A 15,319-nucleotide genomic window follows, 5' to 3' on the forward strand; every position below is an offset into this window, starting at 1 on the left:
GCAGATTGGAATGTCCAAATCTTTGAGACAAAACCTAAAACCAAAGTCCTGTCCCTTCTTGTTGTTAATGAGCCTACAACCATATTTTAAATAATTGAGCTGTGAGAACTGAGGGCAAAGCACTTTCAGATCAAGGGCAGCAAGATATATGTTAAAAAGAATGAGTAGATGGAGGGTTTGTTTTTTTTCCTCTCAAGGCTGCAGTGCAGAGCTGTGATCACCAGCAATATACTGCTGGCACCTGGACTTGTGTCTGTGCTGCCAGCAACTAGAGAAGAGGATGATGATCAGATCTTTCAAATAATATATATATATATATATATAAAAGAGGAAAAAATACTTTCATCTCAGAAAGATGAAAATTCTGGCTCTCCATGGAAGATGTTCAGACTCTGTAGTGAACATTGGGAGAATAAAGTCATAGACAGCAAGTAATGTCATAGAATCACAGATTCAATTATGTAGGAAAAACTCTCTAAAAACATTGAGCCCAACCATTCCCCCAGCACTGCCAAGGCCACCACTAACCCATGCCCCCAGGTGCCACATTCACATGCTTTTCAAATCCTGCCAGGGATGGGGACTCCACCCCTGCTCTAGGAAGCTGCGCCAGGGCTGGGCAGCCCTTTTGGTGAAGAATTTTCCCTAACATGCAATCCAAACCTCGCCTGGGGCAATTTGAGGCTTTATCCTGTCCCTGTTCCCTGGCAGCACAGCCCGACCTCCCGGCTGTCCCCTCCTGCCAGGGACTTGTGCAGAGCCACAAGGGCCCCCTGAGCCTCCTTTTCTCCAGGCTGAGCCCCTTTCCCAGCTCCCTCAGCCGCTCCTGGGGCTCCAGCCCCTTCCCCAGCTCCGTTCCCTGCCCTGGACACGCTCCAGCCCCTCGGTGTCTCTCCTGTGCTGAGGGGCCCAGAGCTGTCCCAGCACTGGAGGTGCCTCAGCAGCGCCGGCACAGGGGACGGGCCCTGCCCCAGGCCAGCTGGACACTAGTGCTGACACAATCCAGGATGCTCTTGGACCATCCAGGCCATCCAAAAAAGGATGGAGATTCTCCTTTGCCCTCCTTCTGTTGCTGGTGCATTTGCAAAAGCAATTTTTGCTGTCCTCTATGACAGATTAAATTCTAGCTGGGCTTTGGTCGTTTTAATTTTCTTCCTGTACAACCTCACAACATTTTTGCAGTTCTCCTGAATTGTTTGTTCCTTCTTCCCAAGGTCATTAACTCCCCATTTTTTAAATAATTTCCAGCCAAAGCTCTCTGCTCAGCAAGGACAATATTTTCCCTGCAGACTCATTTTTTGGCATGTGGGGACAGCCTGTCCCTGTGTCTTTAGGATTTCGTGTAGGCTTGCCCTGGCTGCCACTGTGTCTTGTTTACCCTGCACAGCTGGCAGTGCTCCTGGTCCCCAGTGCTCCCTGAGGGCTTCTTTTATAGGGAAGCTTGGACTTTACTGCTCCTGGCTTGGGATTCATCAGCTCCTGTCTCATGAGCTCTGTGCTCCTGGCAACTCCCTCTTCTCCCCTGAGGTTCCCCCTGTTTGGGAAGCACCTCTGTGCATGGTCCTGGAGTGCTTCACTGACAATTGGGTGGGCACCAGAGCTGCTCCCCTGACTGATCAAGACCTCCTTCCTGGCCTGGTTTCTCCACAGTTTTGTCTGGAAATAGAATAGTGCAGTGTGTCCTGTTCTGAGGGCAGGGCGGGGTTAGGTGACCTCCAGAGGTCCCTTCCACGAAGTTACTGCAAGATTCCACAATTTCCTCCTAAGCTGTTGTGTAATAGCAAGAAATACTCATCACACTTGGCCATAATCCAGTTCGTGGGGTTTTTTCCTATGAAAGACTGAACTAAAAAATTATACAATTTTGCAATTAAAATAAGAAGCTTTAATTAAATTGTGTTCTCTTGTTTCTCCTGAGACTACACAATCTTTGAGTTCCCACTGATGATATTTCACACTGACACACCACAGGGGTTTATTCCTAGAATTTTTTTTCTGTTATTCTAGTTCTAAATGTTCCATGAGAAGAAAGGAGTGGCTTCAAATGGAAATCTTCTGTTTCCTGAAGGTTTAATCTACTAAGATTTCTAAATACTTAGTTGCTATAAGAAGTGAAAACAGGAAAGTCTAATGGCAAGATTTATAAAATCAATCCAGTGTTGAATTGTAGAATATTAATGGTCCATAAATTGAAATAATTTCATTGGAATGTATATGCCCTCCCCTCAGCATCCACTTCACCTATTTTCATCAGAAAAGCTTAAGCATTTTCTTGGTTTTAATCACATTTTTGTTGACAGAACAGGGCAGAAGTTTACAAATTTTGTCTCTCTGTAGATAAGCCATGGAGATCCACTCTGTCACCTTCCTCTAGTGAACTGGTCACCTTGCAGAGCTGGCAAGAGCTGAATAGTTTTCATCAGGCTTGCATGTGTAACTGCCTTACAAAGTAGTCAGGATTGGATATCAGTCAAAACAAGCCTATGCAAAAAGTTACCATTTTAGCAGAGGGAGTCAGAACAGCTCACTTGCATGAAGTAAAAGCCTTAATATTTCCACAGCTGGCAAGTTTCCTGTGGTCTAAATGATGGGAGCTTTTGAGGTTTTGAGGGAGAAGACCTAAATCAGGCTTTAACTCATAAAACATTTTGTGTTTCAAATATCAAGGTGCCTTACAGATTTTTGCCCCCCAAAAGGACAGAAGTAGAAGGTTTAAGTAATTTGGAGAGGGAAAGTATATCTTTCATCTTCTGCCCCACATCCTGAAGCAAAAGCAGTAATATGGTAAAAGCTCAGTTTTGGCTTCTATGACATTTTTTACAGTCAGGCTTTTCTTGATTGTTGCTCTACAGCCAGAGATCTCACCTCTAGCCTCTCCTGACCAATATAATTGTGTCAACAGAAGTCTGCAGTACAGAGGAGATCAACTTCTGAATTTTATTGTGCTGCTTCTGTGAAGTCCAGTGTAACAGGAGAGCGTGTTATGAAACCAGGCAATAATATTACAAGGCTATGAGTCACTTAATATACACTGGTTTTGTCAAGAGCAAAAACCCCTTATGGGAAACAATGGCTGTTGGAAAGTTAACCATTTCTGATAGCAGAATCTCAGACTGGAGTTGCCAGTCCATGAGGAAGCCAAAATCCTATTATAATGCTATGTAAACTGAAGCTTTATTAGTTCACACACTGCTTGGCAGTCAGATTTGAACCAAAAAGACTTTGCCAGAGCTGAAAACTGTTCTGGGTTTGCACTAGTACCAAAGGATGTTCCAAAGGCAGGGCTAATGTTTATCCCTCTGCGTGGCTTGGGGTAGGAACTGACATGAAGTTTATAACTCTGACACGTGGCTACTTGCCCTGGCATTGAGGTAGATGAAGGATGGACAAATCCTGCTCAGAATTAGAAAGAATAGAGCCCTGAAAAATTTCCCCACACCTGTGTTTTAGCCATTCCTTAAACTGTAAGATTCAGCTTTACTTCAGAACGTGAATTTTGCCACCTCCACGCTAAAGAAGTCAAATGTCATGTTTTCTTCCCAATGGGATCTTCTTTTGAAGGAGCATATACACCAAAAGTTGCCTCAAAATGGATCTGTCATTAATTCAGTCCCCTCTATTTTAGTGTGACCTGCTCTTTAGCACAGGGCTGGACTGGAAATCTTGGGCTCTGGTCCCAACAATCACCACAATTATGGGGTTATTTTGCCTGCTGCAAAGAGAGTCAAACCATGTTTCCCCACCTTCAATGACTGTTAGAGCAAGGTGTTGTCCAGGGGGAATTTTGTCACTTCCAGCTGTATGCTTAATTATTCAAAAGCAACATTTCCAAGTAAAATTTATTTGTGTTGTCCTTCTTCCCTTCCCTGTTTTCTACAGGCTGCTGCAGCACTGCTGTTATGCTCTGTAAAATCTCTGCTTGTACTGCTCCACAGAAAAAAATTATTCCACTGATTCTATGTTGAAATTTTAAAATTGCTCAAGTCTGGACATATCCAGGAAAATAAGTGACAGGCTTCCTCAGATGTTACCCATATACACACCCACAGTTTAGATACAGTAGTTAATTCTTTTTAAATGTAGTAACCAGAGAAAAACCCACAGAGATATTTCTTTTTTCTTTATACAGTCCTGAAGTGTTTAGACTGATGCACCAAGTGCTTTACAACACCTTTGAAAGGGGGCAGTTTGGGGCCTTTATAAGGATAGCAGCTCATGAAAGCTTTGTAAACATCAACCACTCCTCTCCACAGCAATTCAGCTGACACAATTGCTGGGACCCAAATGTGAGGATTCAAAATTCCCCATGGACCCAAACATTGCTTCTTTACTATCCTGGCTATCTGATGACTACTATGCAGGGAAGATGGTGCATTTTATCCCAAATTGCATGGGTGTAAATGGAACGAGCATCCAGATCTGCTGTGTCACATCTGCTTCATTGTCAACAGTCATATTACTTATTTATTTTTTTTTAACCCACTCTTTTCCATCTAATTGGGGAGCACTGAAAGCAAAACCACAAAATCCAACTGATTTTGAATTTGTTCTTAGCAAAAGGAGGCTGAAACAAATAATGAAAAAAAAAAAAAAAAAGAAGAGCTGAGTCCTTACTGAGTGTAGTCCCTGCTGAACCAGGACCACCTGCCTTCATCCTAAATTCATTCTGGCCACTCCTGCCTTCCTGCCACTTCTTGCAAATTAGATATCAGACACCTTCTGAAATTTCCATATATCTCCTGTTACTTTTTGTTAAAGAAAAAGCCCATTGGTGCAGACAGCATTTTTGTCCTCTGGCTAGATAATACGGGACAGAATGGTCTCCCTTCACACAGCACAGCCCTGGCCTTGTCAGGGAGCTGGTTCCCTGTACAGTATTTTAGCAGACTAACATGCAAGGAAAAAGAAAAGGACAGCTTCCCTGTGAAATGAAAGCTCAATGATTTAAAAAGCAGCAGTGTGTGTGTGAGGGAGGGAAGGGAGGCTGGGGGATGGGATGGCAGGTTTCACTTGTCAGGCCAGGGGTAACAAAAAATTATCCTGATCCAATAGACCATGTGAAAGGATATTACTGGGGTATGAAAAAAATTATTTTGGGGGGAAAGAATGTATTTTTCTGCCCTTTCTGTAAAGCCCTGTTATTTTTCTGTTCTTTGCTTGCATCTGTTAAATGCTGGAATGTCTGCAGGGACGTTTTTAAAAGCTGCACAATGTCAATTAAATTTGCCGAGCAGTATATCTTTTTGGAGTACGTGTGACCTTTTCTGTTTGTCATTTCCTGGGCATCACACCAAGTGATCCTCTTAGGATGCTGGCTTTGTGGAGCAGGCTCACAGCAGCAGGACTGCAGGAACTGCAGGTTTCTGGGACCACTGCCAACCTCCGGATAATTGCCATCAGCAGGAAAGAGCTAGAAAAGCTTGGCTGAGTCCATCTTTTACAGATAGATTGACCCCTTTCTGCCACTGCAGAATCACAGTCAGAGAGAAACACATATCCAAAAAAGAGAGAGAAGGAAGGGGAAGGAGGGGGAGAGAGGAATGATTACAGCAGGAAGGCTACATCTGATCTGAACAAGAGAGATTTGGAGGTTACGCTTGCTGCTTTGCCTTCGCCAATATTTATAATATCTTCTGTTTTAAGACAGACAAATCTGAGAATAAGGCTTAAATGCTGAGCTCTGTTACAATAAAACTGGTGCTTTTGTGAGACCAGAGTCAGAGCTCTGAGAGAGGGGAGGGGAGGGAAGGGTGGGAATTCAGTACCTTCATGTGATACATCTGCTGGGAAATAACAATTTGAACATATATGCAGCAATCAAAAGGCAGACAATGAACCCGTGCTGAAAGCCACTGCAGGTGCTTGGTAAGGGAATGGAGGACAGCAAAAGGAAGGAGAAAGGAGGCTGTGTGCCCACAGCTCAGTAGCTAAGCTGAGATGTTGCAAAAAACAGCAAGAACCACAATTCCATTTTATGAGAGCTGGGAAAGGAAAGCTGCACCCTCAATACCCCCATGTCCAGCAAGTGGCTGAGTGGGGTAAATGGTGGTGACATGGCCAGGAGGTGATTTCAGCAACAGAGCTTTCAGGTACACCACCTCCTCCATGTGCTGTGCACCTCAGTTTCCTGCAGGGTTCAGATTCAGCACTGCTGGTAAACACCTGTAGTGACTGCAGCACAGGAGCCCAAAATCTCCATGTGGGAATTTCCAGGCAGATGATGGGATCCCCACCCTGAGCAACACCTGCCTCCCCCTGGCATTTCTTAGTTGAGGTGGGACAGGCAATGGTCAAAGTCTGACTGAAATACCAAACCTGTCCCAGGCAATCCCAAACTGTAAGATGCAAGACCAGTTCTCTTTCCACTTGGGAATGGAAGGAGGTGAGTGGGTTACAGGGGTAAGCAGTTGTCCCTTTCGTGAAGTTGTGTGACCTTCTGTATATGGGCACCACAATTCTGCTGCCTCTCTCCTCTCCTGGAGGAAAATCCTTCCATCAGGCATGGAACTGCAGCTGTCATGCAGCAAAGAGCAATTCTGAGTCACAAAAATGTATAGAAATATGTGTGACCTCTGAAAACAAAGATCTTTAAGGAAAATATAGCTTCTGAGACAGAATCTCTCCACTGTGTTTAGTTCAATGCAGTCTTGTATTCATATTAAGATGTTTGATGCTAAAGACATAACACCCAAATCCATTCACTAGCATTGCTTCTTTTTCTCTTCTGCACCCATGATCTCTTAGTTGCCAACATAAATAATAGCCAGGTTACATTAATGTCCTGTGGCTCCAAACTGGGGGAACTTCAGTGCATAAGGTGCTGAGCAAACATGTATGGAGGCATAATCCTGTCAAATATTATCCAGGTCATATGATCTGTAGCTATATTCCTCCCTGCAGAGAACACACTCAGCTTGGCAAATGCCTGGCCTGTTTCTCCATGTGACACTGAATGTCAGTGAGTGACATCTCACAGATGATACTTTATTGGTAGAGCAGGTGTTGGTGGCAAGAACTATATTTATAGAGCAGAGGTCTAAAAATGGGTCTGTGCTTAACAGGTCTCAGTCACTTCCAGATCAGATCTGAGTCTTTCATAAGACCTTTCCCCTCTTCTTTCCCTGCTCACAAGCTCTCACCAGAATGATGAAGGGATGCTTCCCAGAGCCCCAGCAGAAGAGCCATGCAAACTGGGATACAGAACCCATATCCTCCCTAGGAAGGGAGATCTGCATGTCAGAGGAGGTTCCAGATCCACACATTACAGGGTAATCTTTTTTCCAGAAAAGGCAAACGCTGTAACATCAGCACTGCAGCAGTTTCTATTTGTCACAGCCCCAGGGTCACAGTGGTGAGCAGCAGACAAACACACCACCATGAACTAAGAACTCTGTGCATTTCTGGCATGTCACCCCCTCTGTGCCAACACAACATACACAGACCCACTCCTGAGGAAAACGTGAGAGAACCACTCCCAATCTACCTGAAATACTGCTTGGGAGGACACAGTGATTCTGCTTTGTGCCCTTTTTGCATCTAATTCCCTAAAATCAAGAGGAAGCATACGTGTGCAGGGCTTTCTTCAGGATAACTGGACTACCCTGGGGTGGCTTCTCTGCTTGCCCTTGTCCTGCCACATTTTCACTCCTAAGCACCCTAAGCTGCAGAAGCAGTTTGCCATGTCAGGGAACAAGGATGTTTCTGAGAGCCAAAGTGGAATTTGGATCTGTCCACATGACATCCAGCCACCAGCACAAAATCTGCAGTGTTTGAGATTTGATGACTGACCTTAAAACTACACTTTTGTATGAAGGTCTTTATAACTATTAGCCAGCACCATTCTCAGAGTTTAAGTATGGGTTTACACAGAGAATAAACTAGACAAGGCACAAAAGCAGTGGAGGCATTTCGGTTTCTGCCCAGGATGAAAGTTTGAATTCTTTCCTGGAAGTAGGCTCCATTTGACCCACCTGTGGATATGTACTGGGTGAAAGGAAAGGTGATGAGATACTGCTCTGCTGGCCTGAAAAAACAGTGCTTTTTGCCCAACTTAAATTGAAAAACGTTGCCAGACCTCAGCTTGTAATATGGTATTCAATTACACCTTCCACATGCTGCTTAGAGTAATCCTAGTCTGAGTGTGGTCCATGGCAAATATGAGGGAGCAAATTTTAAACTTTTGCCTGAAAACCTGTTCATTCCTCAGAAACTAAGCTATTATATTTTAATGATATATATTTTTAAGGAATTATATTGTGTCTGCAGGCCCTGTCAGCATCAACAAAGTCATTCCTGCTGTGGGCAACATATAAAAAGGAAAACACTTCTGTGTTTCATTTTGTTTCCATTTGCCACCTCCACTTACAGCTGAGACTCATGAGTGATTGGAATAGTCTCACCAAAATCAGGAGGACGACTCGTGGGCTCAGAGGGAGGCACGTGATGGAGGGCTCTACCAAATCACCCTCCAACACCAGATGCTGGAAGACACAGTGTTGGTAGCTGTTGGCAGCTGACCTGAAGAAGTTAAACTTAGCAGTGAATGGAGCCCCCAGGCTCTGCAGCTCAGCTTCCTCTCCTCTCTTTAGCACAAAATATTTTAAAAGAAACTGAGACCAGCAGCTTTTCCCCAGCCAACAAAAATAAAGACACTTGCAGGGCAGCAAAGTGCAGCATGCCTGCCTAACTCCAGGCTGCTCTGCCAGGGAATCAGAGGGATGGGTGGATGGATGGATGGATGGATGGATGGATGGATGGATGGATGGATGGATGGATGGATGGATGGATGGATGATGAATAGCAATTGAAAGATGGGCACAGAGGCAATAGCAATGTGGCTGAGGTCCAAGCCCAGAACAAGGAGGCATCCACAAGAACTATTGCAATTGTCAGCAGTGAAGAAACATAATTCATTGTTTGCAAATGCAGCCTAGCTCTTTAAAATAAGGAAAAGAAAAGCAAATACCTCAGTTCTGTTAGCTACCTGGCCAGTGTAGGCTGCTCATGGGCCAGATATATAATGCTGATATAAACCCCACAGCTCAGGCAAGACCTGCTGCATAGGTTTGATCAAGGACTAGTGCACCTTTAGGAATGTGAGTCAACTGGAAACAGATGTTTTCATTCTGTGGTGCTGTAGAAGCAAAAATCCCTTCTGTTTGTCTTCCCTCTGTCTCCTGCAATCTTCGGGTATATTATTAACACTTTTTTTCTTCTCATTTTATTTGTGTGCCTTAAAATATTCCTCCTGTAGACTCCTAAATTGTAGGGAGAGGTAAGAGAGAAAATGCCAGCAGATCAGAACAAAAAGCCAATCCACTTACAAACCTACCCATCAACTAACTCCTCTCAGAAAACTTCCCTTGTCAGTGGAAATCCCAACCTCACCCACTAAAGCCCTTCCAAAAGCAATGTAGTTGGCACTGTATTCTGTTTGTTTTAACAAATTTAGGCTGTTCCAGACCAAGAAAGATGGGGATAAAAGCCCTTAGAGCCCTTTGAAGAAAGTGATCCTGTTGGAATTCCTTTAATGTTGTAAAGGGGGACTCAGGAAACAGGGGCTCATTTTAGAGACACTTGGGGTACACTCTTCTGCAGCTTCTGTGACTCTGTCAGTCCACCCCTGAGACAATGAGAAGTCACACAGGATTATTTTATTTTTAAAGTCATTTATGAGAAAAACACACCCACCTCTGCCACCCTTACAATTTTCTGTTGTGTTTCTCTCTGCAGAACCATCCAGACAAGCCCCACAAACCAGACCCCCAACCCTTCCTGCTCTGGTCCTCCTCCTGGTCTGGGTGTCAAACACAACAGTCTCCAAAGATGATTTCTGCTGACACTCCCAATCTACCTGAAACGCTGCTTGGGAGGACACAGTGGTTCTGCTTTGTGCCCTTTTTGCATCTAATTCCCCATAATCACTGGTGAAGATCCACCAGTACTATCAATCTGCTCACATAACATCCTCTGCTATTCAGGAGGACTAATCATGCCATTCAACCTTTCCTTCACCCAGATTCCTCCTTACTGCTCATGCTGTCACTATCTGTCTCACCAAAACAAGTCAGTTAAGGACCATCCTATTGTTTCTACTGTCCTACTTGTCTCTTCCACCTTTCTGCCTTTTCTTAAAGTTTCTCTTACTCTCAAGTCTAAAATGAGAAAGCTTTGGATTCCTCATAAGCAGTGAACATAAGACTAAAACCATGTTTGTAGTCCCATAGCTGGGGCTCCTGGTGTCACCAAGAGCCACACAGGTAGACACATCTCCCCTTCCAAACTGAGTCCCTTTGTGTAATGATTTCCCCACTTTCTGGCTCAAAATATGAGTATGACTGAGCACAACATCACTTGTGGGCTTGGACTCTGTATATTTTGAGGCAGAGGTTAATGGATGTCCAGTATTATCAGATGCTGTGACAGGTTGTATCTATTGTATTTTCTTGTTATTAGTTATGGTGGTGTAAGAGTTCTTCCTGGACAGGAAAAAAAAACCCAACTTCTTATTTGCATTTTTCCCAGTGGAAGGGAAATCTAGGAAATAGGAGAGGAGGTGATCTCCCTGAGTAGCCCAGACCATATTCATCTTCGTCCTGAGTGAGGTCTGAAATGCAGGAGGGGTGTGAAAGGGCCAGAAAGAAGGAGGTAAGCACAAAAATACCAGGTTGAGGCAGAAATCAGGTTTCAGATGTGAAAAATTGGAAAAGACATGGATGATGAAAAGTTTGTCACCACTCAGGAGGCCACTAACACCACCTAGGTTGAGAAAAGCCACAGGTGGGAGCATTTATTAAAGAGCTCTTTTGTTAGGAAGAAGCATTATTATGAAGAGTTATAAGATTTTCTGGATTCCCACAAAACTCCCATCTCCATCCCTCTTCTCATGTCACCACAGGAGTCTGATGCCAACATCAGAACATCGTCACAGCTCTGTACACACCAGTTATCCATAGCTCTGACTGGAGCTGTCAGCTCTCTGGAAACTGGGAGAAGAGACCTGTCAGTGCTCCAAAAACTTTTGGAGAGTTTACATCAAGCTTCAAGGTCACAAGAAAACCAGGAAAAAGAAGCCAGTTGTCTGTGATTTTGTAGCAGAAGTGTCACATGTGAACTCTCCTATTGTCTCATCTGTTTTGGGCTCCCTTTCTATGCCTTTTAAATAAGACAAAAACAAATGTGTTACCATTTTATTCCTTCTTTTCAATGGCTGACAGAGGATTGAGTTAATTTACAGAATAATGAAACATTTCTTTCTTAGTCATCCTAGGCTAAGCATGAATATCTTACCTTTTTATTATCAACTACCCAGGTACCTCCTTTTGTCACAGAATAAATGAGCAAACAAAAACCTACCTGTTCCCTCTCTCCCCTTTGAATTTCTCTTCAAGCTGGGAGAGGCAAATAATGACCTACTGCAAAAGCTGGAAATAAATTATAGCCAGAATGGTAAAAGCAAAATATTTCTCCTCTAAACATGTTGCTTTTTCCTCTGTATGTCTTGGCAGCCTAACTCTCTGAAAACACCCACCTGAATTCTCTGTGCTCAACAGAGCAGCCCAAGGATAAACCCTCCGGTAAATCCCACGTGACTGAAGATATAGGAGTCTGCCTGTGAGTAAAAACATTTTAAATATGATTGCTATACCTGTAAGTAACCAAAGAGCCCTTTTGGAGCAAATAATTTCCTTGGAAACATCTGAATCCAATCATCTAAGCCTGGGAGCCCAAATTTATGTAATACCGCTGCTTTCCTCTCCTCATTGTCCATACCCTGCCTCAAAAGAAAAGAGTTTACCCTGTCCATCTATCATTTAAATGGTAATGAGCTAAATGAATTCCACCTCACTTCTGAGCTCCAGAGTAAGCTTGGGTTTATTTATTCATTTAAAGGCACAAGAACCCGTTTGACATTGCTGAACGTGTCCCAGATTTATGGAAAATAAAACTGTACTAATCTCACGCGTTTATTAGCTTTTCTGTCAGATGCCTCCATGAGTATTCAGAGATGTGAATTTGCCCTGCAGTTCTGTTCTGACTGGAACAGCATCTCCTGAAATGTAAATGTTATCTTAAGGTCATATGCTGATGAAAACCCCTGTTTTGCCAAAGTCTAATTTCTTGGTCACTTGACAAAGCAGCTGCTGTTCAGTTATATGGCACAAAGAACGCTATTAAAGATGGATAACTTACATGTTTGATTTGGCATATATTATACAGCTTCTAGAGACAAAAAAATTACAATATATGATTATTTTTCCTGATTTAGCTGAGTAAATAAAAGACCTCTCACATATATGTATACAGGGATGATACTTCTAAGTGAATTTGTTCATTTAAACATTGTGTAGCTCTCTGAGGGCTTCTGTGACTGCATTTTAAAGGATCAACACAAATATCCTAATGTGTGATATAATTTATTCACCAAATCATAGATTGTTATTGAGACCTGATTCCTGATTTGAAGGAGAATGCAGAGATTAGACAGTTGTAAATGTTATGTGACAGTGAGCTCTGCAGCTGATGTACATTAAGGAAAATAAAAATTGCAAGGTTTTAGGTAATCAACAGCTGGTGTCAGCTGCTACCGTACCACATCAGTGCCTCCAAGGTTGGTAAAGATTTTTTTTAACCATCTGGTAGCTTTCTAGCATTGGTCAATGTCAGAAGGACAATACTGGAGGCTTCTGCTCCTGCTTTGGCAAACCAGGAGAAACGCTCACGTGTGCGAGCAGAGAACATGCAGTGTGGGTCAAGAAAGACAATATGGCATGTTTTAGGAGGTGGTGCTGTCATTCCCGGCCCTTTTAGTGTGTGCAAAAGTGCTGACAGGGAAGCCACACTACACAGGGATGTAAGGTTTGGGTTACACAAAGCTCCATGTCTGGGAAGACCCAGAGCATCCGAGCCCTAGCAGGGTTTGGTCTCCAGGTCTGAGCTCAGTCCTGGAAGCAGAGGTGGGAGCTGAGTGTCTGGTGATGGGTGGGGAAGGAATGTTGCCTGCACAGTGTTTGACCTTCATCTCACAAGAAAAAATGTCAAGTATCCTCAGAAAAATATCAACAGTGTTTTCTCTCACCAAAAAATAGCTCTAGTGCAGGAATACTTGGTCCTTTTGCAACAAAGAATTAAAAAAAACCCTGGAGACTGGGATTTTTCTGGCCTCTTCTCTTCTGTTTTCTTTTCCTTTCTTTTTAATTATGAAGTTCAGAGGGTTCCAAGTGACAAAGATAATTTAGCATTTCAGATAAGACTTTATTTTGCAGGACATCCAGCATTCATTAGAACATCAATGTTTTCATACCCAGAGAGGTAGGAAAGTTATTTCAATGAAAAATAAGCATGAGCAATAATGAAGCACTCACTTTCAGACAGAAAATTAACTCAGAAAAAAAAAAGAAACTTCATCAATATTCAGGTCAAAGAATGATATGCTTTTTCTAAAAATTTAACTACTAGTCTGGCTGGGGATATCCCTCTCCTAATTACTGCCAATTTTGACAGGTCACATCACAAGTTTTAGTTTCCAGAGTAAGATCTGGGTTCAGAAAAGCCTTCTGGGTATATTTTAAAGTGTAAGGAAAGCATCTTGTGTTTAGTGATTGCGCCACTCATTTCAGGGATATGTGATACTCTCAGTCAGCTGCAGACGAAGAAGGATTTCCCTGCTTTCGAACAAATAAGATTTTTTTGGTAGGGACTGGGTGGGACTCGATCATTCCCTGGTGCAGCAGTTCTTTGTCTCAGAAGAGTCCTCTGCCATAATGAGAATATACTTCACTTTATGTCTGTCTTATAAAATTTAATTCACATGCTGAGGTTTCCTGCTCTTGCAATTTGCTTCTTCAAATTAACTAAGACACCTCCTTGTGACATATAATTCTTGTGAAACTTGTCAGCTCTGCTTAAAATAAGTAAGTAAATAAATAAATAAATAAATAAGCAGGCTGGAATTCATTACTGAAATTGAGTAACAGCCCAGCAGAAAATTCAGCAATAAAACATCCATGTCGTAAACCATCAATATTTGCAGTAAACCATGAGCTGAGAGAAGGCTTGGTTAAATATCTTCCACTCCTGAAATGCCACATCCTGACTGGCAAAAACATGGCAAGATACCAGCTGAGCTGAAAGGGAATCCCAGTGATCCTGCACAGAATCTTGTTCTTGCTTAATGCAATTTCTCCTTGGACAGAGCACATTCCAGAGGTAGAGGTGTGGAAGGGAGAGATCATCCAAGGAGCCTGGTAAAGCAGCGATGTTTATGTGCACCTACTCTGTGTACAAAGGCTTTATGCCACCCTTGTGGTCCCAAAACATCCACTTAACATCCAGCTGAGATCTAGGTGTAAAAAGTGAATGATAAGGCACTGCTCATCCTGACTGCTCGGACATCACTGCTCTGCCCCTCCTGCATTTACTCTCTGGTTCTGTTCCCATTACTATGAAGGGCTCTGCTCCTCCTCAGCCCTGAGATGTGGGGACTTTAGGGCCAAAGGATCATCTTGCTTAGAACATCTATGTCACAGGTTATTAAGTTTCACTCAACTGTTCCTGAGATTGATTCCAGTAATTGATGTCCTGTGAAAAATCTCTTCCAGAGAGAGAGATTCAGCCTTGATTTAAAGGAAGGGTGAAACAGAGAGCATGCTGCTTTCCCTAGCAGTTTGTTCTGGCTTGTAATCTTCTTCACTCTAAATCACACTGGTCCTCCCCTGCCTGATGAAAGAACCCTCTTCTAAATGGGTTCCTCTCTCCACACAAATATTTCCCCAGTAGTCAAATTCCCTCTCCATCTTCACCTTGGCCATTTGAGTCTGAAAGGTGTCTCATTCTTGGGATTTTATTCTTCTGCCCTTGTCTGGTGCTTTTCTGAGATTTCTCCTTTTTCTATTTTTTTAATTATACTGGGTTTTTTTTACATTCTTAGTAGAAAGCAAAATCAGATGCATGCAGAATTACTATTTGACTCACACTGAATTTGCACACAGGTGTAGGGCTGCAATAACATTCTATTGAAGGAGGAATATGCATATAAGAAAGAACCATGACTTTTAACATTAAAAGCCCTGAAGAACAGTATTTATAGTGTTCACAGAGCACTTAGAACATGTAAACATTATAGTTCTATAGATGTAGATGCATCTTGGCTCTTCAGACTAATAGCCATTATTGGTAGGAACATTTTTTTTTCTGTATTAGTGGGGGCTGTGCCTTCAGGTAAGTTTAGCTGACTAAAGCCAGTAAAAGAGATGAACAGGGCTTAGAAGTTGGATATGTCAAAAACATGGAAGTAATCAGGATCTTGCATAAGCATACA

The 15,319-nt window shown here is 42.8% G+C and overlaps 1 protein-coding gene across 1 annotated transcript in view; it reads left to right on the top strand.

Annotated features, from left to right (window-relative positions):
- Positions 1 to 15,319, top strand: part of LOC131572827 (urea transporter 2-like) — a 303,174-nt gene that overhangs the window by 166,416 nt on the left and 121,439 nt on the right. Inside the window, exon 3 of the mRNA XM_058826210.1 lies at positions 11,508 to 11,613. The gene's annotated coding sequence lies outside the window, so the exon portion shown is untranslated. The remainder of the gene's footprint in view (positions 1 to 11,507; positions 11,614 to 15,319) is intronic.

Source organism: Poecile atricapillus, chromosome Z, assembly GCF_030490865.1.
Source record: "Poecile atricapillus isolate bPoeAtr1 chromosome Z, bPoeAtr1.hap1, whole genome shotgun sequence".
Classification (NCBI taxonomy): Eukaryota; Metazoa; Chordata; class Aves; order Passeriformes; family Paridae; genus Poecile; species Poecile atricapillus.